This window comes from Artibeus jamaicensis, unplaced genomic scaffold (assembly GCF_021234435.1).
Source record: "Artibeus jamaicensis isolate MK-2021 breed Jamaican fruit bat unplaced genomic scaffold, CSHL_Jam_final contig_2259, whole genome shotgun sequence".
In the NCBI taxonomy this organism is placed as follows: Eukaryota; Metazoa; Chordata; class Mammalia; order Chiroptera; family Phyllostomidae; genus Artibeus; species Artibeus jamaicensis.
Window position 1 is genome coordinate 6,966,265 of NW_026521468.1, and position 5,953 is coordinate 6,972,217.

Below are 5,953 nucleotides of genomic sequence, written 5' to 3' on the forward strand. Positions count from 1 at the left end.
GAGCGCCACGAGAGGGGTCAGCCCCCACCCGGCTGCTGGGCATCAGTAATTGTGACAGCCGGCACCTGCACGGGCACGTGGAGACCTGGACTGCAAACCCAGCCCTGCAGCTGTGTGGCGTGTGGGCTGGAGAGAGCAGACCTGGCTGGGGGGCTGGGAGGAGAGCCGAGCACCTGGTCCAGATGAGCCGTGACGGGGCCTGGGCTGAGACCACAATGCGGGGTAGAGAGGCTGTGCCGGCTCCGGCGTGTGCAAAGGAGGGAAGGGGCAGGGCGCTGAGAGACTCGGAGCTGGGGACGGGGGACAGAGGAGTGGATGTGACCCCAGAGGTGTAGTTGGCCAGTGAGGGCATTGCTCAGAAGCACATGAGGACAGCCAGCCCCCCAGGGAATGAGGATGTGCCCCCCATACACCCCCTCGGCTGGGTTCAGCGAGGAGGCTGCAGCAGACACTGGGGGGCAGAGGCCAGTGCAGGCGGCTGCGCCTCCTGTGCCCAGCCTGTACCGCCTCCACCATCCGACTCCTCCCAGGGCTGCGGACAGCATGCCTCTCTGTTTTTCTGGAGCATCTGCTCTGTGCAGGAACTTCGGCTCCTCCCGACAGCCCTGTGAGGGGGAGTGGCCGCACGGCTGCCTCTCCAGGCGCACCTGACCCAGATGACGGCCCCATGATACCAGATCCGTAGACGTCAGAGCCAGACTCCAGGTTACAGCGATGCCTTTTGCTTTCCCTGCCTCCTCCTCCCCCTCGCCTCTAGGAATGGTGCCTGCCCGCCCTCAGTGCAGTATATCAGGAGCTCGTGGAGACCTCAGCTGGCTTCTGCAACTTCTCCTTACGGTGGCTGAAGCTAGGTACGTGGCACCTGGGAACAGTTGGTGGCCGTGCATAAAGGGCACAGCATAGGAGGAGAGAAGGAATGCGGTCTGAAGGCCTCTGCGTCCCAGGCAGGGGCAGAATGGAGAGCTGCGGCCCGCCGTCAGCCGCCCCTGTGTTCCTGCGGAGGGTCGGTGTTCGTCCCTGTATCAGTCAGCTATTGCCCTAATGGGCCACGTAACAAATAGTCCCACTATCTTGATGGCATTCAACAACTTTATTGTTTATTTTCTGCTCTCCTTGCTGTGGGTTTGTTGGGGTTCAGCAGACCCAGGCTGGGAGCAACTGGATCTGACGGTTCCACACAAGGAAATCCTACCCCTCAGAGGTGACAGTGTTAATAAGGTGGGGCCTTTGGTGGGGGCAGGTCACCAGGGCTCTGCCCCCGTCTGTGCGACTGTGCCCTCAGTGAGGACCCCACAGAGCTCTTGGTGTCTCCCACCCACAGGATCCCACAGTGAGAGGCCCGCCCACCGTGAGCCGGGGAGGAGGTCCTTCCCAGAACCTGGTCCCCATTTGATCTTGGAATTTCTGCCTCTAAAACCGTGAGAAATCCATTTCTGTTGCTGACGAGTCGCCCTGTGTGGCCTTCTGTCACGGCGGCCTGGACGGACGAGCGAAGACGGCTGGTGCGGCCCAGGGCGTGGGGGCGTCATTGTCACAGACACATGAAGAAGCAGGTGGGTCCCTCGGGTTCCACTTTCTCATTTTTTAAAAAATATTTTATTCATTTTTAGAGAGAGAAAAGGAGGGAGAAAGAGAGAGAAACGTCAATGTGCGGTTGCCTCTCACACGCCTGCAGCTGGGGACCTGGCCTGCAACCCAGGCGTGTGCCCTGACCGGGGATCGAAGCGGTGACCTTTGAGTTCACAGGCCGGCACTCGATCCACTGAGCCACACCGGCCAGGGCTCCCCTTTTTCATTTTTAAGTTTCACTGTGAAAATAGTATTTAAAAACCAAAAAACAAAAGCAGGCAGACAGGCTGAATGAGTGCGTCCTCACGGGACATCAATGTCCCCATAGTTGTCTAATCTGTCGTTTTTTTCTCGTGCAGGTATTTTCAACCTTTCGAAGTTTGAGGCAAAATACACCTGACACAGTTACCGTAAGGGCTCGGCTCCGGCACTGGGCACTTGTGCGCTGCCATGTGGCCAGCCGTCAACGTCAAGAACGGCTTCGTCGTCCCAACCTGACCCTCGGGCCGGGAACCAGAAGCGCCCCCTCCCCTCGCGCCCCCGGCACCGCCCTTCCACTTTCCGTTGTGCCGGCTCATTTCCCCTAAACCACGCCTTCCAGGCCCTTCCTTGCCTGCCGCAGCAGGTGGCAGGGCTTCCTGCCTGTGTGAGGCTGAGAGACACCCATCAGCTTGTCCGTCCTCGGATGACGGACACCGGGGTGGCTCCCACCTGCTGACGATCGTGAGCCACGTTGCTGTGAACTCGGGTGTGCGCGTACCTGTGGCCACCCTGCTCTGGGTTCTTCTTGTGGGTCTCAAGGGCAATCACTTGGTCACAGAGCCATTCTCTGGTTCCAGTTCCACACCACCTCCCGCCTCCCACCCGTGTTCATTCCCAATGGCGAGGCCCCCGGGCTCCCGTCTCGCCACATCCTCCCCAACCCTAGTTCTTTTCTGCTTCGTTGTTGATGGTAGAGCCGGCACCTTCCCAGGGGCATCTCACTCTGGGCTTGATTTGCATGTCACTCTCCTTGCGTCTCTCAGCCGAGGGAGCTGGGTTTCTGTTTCTTGTAACTGGCACTAGTTAGCAGCTGTTGAGAGAGAGAGAGAGAGAGAGAGAGAGAGAGAGGGAGTGTGCGCAAGCACTGGGCACAGCGGTGGCTTCAGGGTCACGTGAAGGCTGCTCTGTGGTCCCCTGACCCTCCGAGAGGAGGCCGGGGCTCAGCGCTGGCGGACTGTCATCCCAGCGCCCAACCGACTGCAGCGGGGGAGGGGACGGCAGTCCCTGAACCCTGCCCACCCCCAGGAGGAGAGAATGGGCTCTGGAACGGTCCCAACGGCTGACCTCGCTGTGCAGGCTTGGGGGACCCTGTGGGAGAAGCGAGGACCCTGTGGCAAGGTCAAGGCCGCCAGGGGCACCCGCCAGGGTACCGATGCCCAAGGCTGTGGCTGTGACAAGTGGACACTAGGCAGAAAGAGTCTGCAGTCACAGGCCGTGGGGGAACCCCAAAGAAGCTGCCATGAGACCCCAGTAAATGGCAGTCCCCCCAAAGGATACGTCCGTGTCCTAAACCAGACCTGTGCAGGCGGCCTGATTGGGAAAGAGGGTCTTTGCAGATGTAGTTGGTTAACGGTCTCTCGATGAGATCCTGGCTTATCTGGGCGGGCCCCGCGTCCAAGGACTGGTGTCCTCGGGAGGTGCAGGCAGAAGGAGACTGGAGACCAGGCCCAGAGGGGAGGAGGCAGTGGGGGAATGGAGGCGGAAACTGGAGGGGGGCTGCCACAAGCCAAGGGGTGCTTGGGACCCAGAGGTGAAGAGCTGAGGAAAGACTCCCCCAGAGCCCTGGAGTTTGGACTGCTGGCCTCCAGACCTATGACGTAATAAATGGCAGTTGTTGCGGCCACTCAGTTTGCAGCCCGGGACGGTCCTACGCAGGGACACCTGGACTAGTGCCAGTGAGCAGACCGCTGAGCCTGGGACTTGCCCCCGCTGACTAGCAAGGCCTCAGGACCTGCCCCGAACGACCTGGAGCACTGACCCAGAGACACCCGCAGGTCTTGGCCTGTCCGCCTCAGAGGCCCGTTAGGCGAGGCGCGCCCTGCTGCCAGTGAGGTGGGTGCTGTACCAGGCCCATTGTGGGTGAAGCCATGGGGTTGGTGGGGACAGTGACTTGCCCGAAAGCACACGGGGAGGATCCAAAGGCCCCTGGGCCCCTGCCAGGGCAGGGTGGGCATCACCAGGTCACTGCCAGGGAAGCGGGGAGGCGGACCCGGAGGCCGGGACAGCAGTGGGGTGCAGGGAGGCTAGGGGACGGCAGGCACTGAGAATTGTTCCTTCTCCCCCAGGGCGAGGCCTTTGGAGGCGAAGGCGTTGTGGACAGAAGAGCTCCTCGCCGACAGAGCTGTCGTGACCCCGGGAGGAAGGCGGCCCCCCTGCCCCCTGGCCGGTGAGCTGGCTGCGGGCTCCGCTAGCCTTTCATCGTTGGCGCCCTGCCCCTCAGCCTGCCCCAGTACTGGGGCACAGTGTTGAACGTGGTATTGAACTTGGAATAGGTTCGCTGTGTGCTTCTCCTGGCCAGACAGGACGCTGAGGAGGGCCTTCGGGGGCTGGGTCTCCGAGACTTCAGATGGAGCTCAGAGGGAGGCAGAGTCCCTCGCCTGCCTGCTACCCACTGCTGCCCACTGCTGCCCCCCCCGCAGGGGTCTTTGTTGCTCCCTGTACGGCGCATAAGTCTGGGCATCAGTGCTATTTCCCGTGAGCCAAGGGCTGCGCGTGGAGGAAGCCTCTGCAGAAAGAGGGGCCGAGCCAGCTGGGTGTGGACACCCACCCGCCACCCCTGGGGCCTCAGGGCCACAGGAGGCCACCTGCTGCAGGGGCCATTGTGGGGCAGCCGGCACAGCTGGGCTGTGGGAGGGGCCCAGGGGCCACTGGGGAAGGGACTTACCAGCAGGCAGCTCTGCTGAGACCCCAGGGGGCCCTCCATTCCGGGAAGGACAGAATGTGGGGTGGGGTGCCGGCTTCTCTGTGGCCTGAGCCCAGGGCCCTGCCCCACCTCAGCTGTCTCCCATCAGCCCCCCACGCTGATGACTGTCTCCTCCCCCTGCTCCCCGCAGCCCCCATCCCCCACCCCTCCCTGACTAAGGCCATCCTGGAGGCGAGAGCTGGGGCTATCCTGCCCCTAGACAGGGGGAGTGGGCCCTTCTGAGGGACAGCTGGGAAAAAAAGCAGGGCCACTGGGGACTCCTGCTAAAGGGTCTGGGGACACCAATGCCCCTTCTTCAACCTGCCACCAGCCCAGACACCTTCCCGGCCAGGTCTGAATTGCGCACCTGCCGACATGCTGGGGGTGGGGGAGCGGGTCCCTGCGTCCTTCCCAGGACCTGTGGGGCAGGAAAGAGAGGGTGTTTCCCAGGCAGGGGGGCTGGGACCTTCTCCAGGGCTCCCTGTGACCCTGCTCTGAGGGACCCAGGGCTGTCCCTGCCTCTCTTCAGCAAGGGGGACAAGGCAGAGGGCACAGAACTGCATGCCGACACCTCTCCCCTGCTCTGCTCTCCTGGAACCTGGGGCTCACCGTGAAGGGTGGGCGGTCCTTGCCCCTGCCCACCCCCAGTCACTCGAGTGCGGGAACGAGCGGTCTCCAGGGAGGCCGTTGGGCAGGTGCCCAGGGCGTGCAGGGCGGCCCTCCTTTTCCAGAAAGAGGAAGGAAGCAGCATCTGGGGAGCTCTGAAGCCTCCATCCCCCCCCACCCCGCTGTTTGTGGCCAGAAGCTCCACCCTGTGACCTGGCCTCTGGGAGACAGAGGTCAGGGGGTCTGCCCTCTGTGCCCACCTTTCCCGGACCCAGCGCAGTCAGCCCGGCTCCTGACTCTCCCAGTTCTTCAGGGGCCTGCAGTAGCCCTCTGCCCTCTGTCTGGCATTTCAAATGCCCAGTCCTGGGAGCAGGTTGCTCTGAGGACACTCATCTGGGCCTGGGTCCCCGCCCCACCCTGCCCCACCCTGCCCCACCCTGCCCCTGCCCGGGGATGCCCCTGCTGGGAGGAAGGGAAGGCTGTGGCATTTATGCAAAGCATTATGCAAAGCACATGTCAGTGAGGCCCCGCCCCCGGCAGGCACCCCTGACCCCGCAGCTGCAGGGGTGCCTACTGCAGGCAGAATCTTCCAATAGGCGGGGGAGGGGGGGCGAGAAGGAAGCTGCTCTCGTGGCTTTTGGAGGATTTACTGCAACAAGGAGGAGGTTGGGGGACCCCACAGCTACAGCTGAGTGGGCCAGTAAGTGGCGGCCCCCCAGGATAAGCGCGGACACGATGGGTGTCAGATTTTGTGTGAGACGAGCTTGAGCCTTGAGCGGCCTGCCATCCATTCACTCCTCCCTCCCTCCTCATCTCGGTGCCCCTGGTGAGCCA

General features: G+C 62.6%; 1 long non-coding RNA gene across 1 annotated transcript; it reads right to left on the reverse strand.

Moving 5' to 3' along the window:
• Window positions 1-1,486: 1,486 nt before the first annotated feature.
• LOC128626788 (uncharacterized) lies at window positions 1,487-4,616 on the reverse strand. The gene is made up of 3 exons (XR_008390848.1): window positions 4,496-4,616; window positions 1,714-3,421; window positions 1,487-1,576 (listed from the first exon to the last, which is right to left on the reverse strand). It is a non-coding gene; the product is annotated as an uncharacterized LOC128626788 (long non-coding RNA).
• Window positions 4,617-5,953: the final 1,337 nt, after the last annotated feature.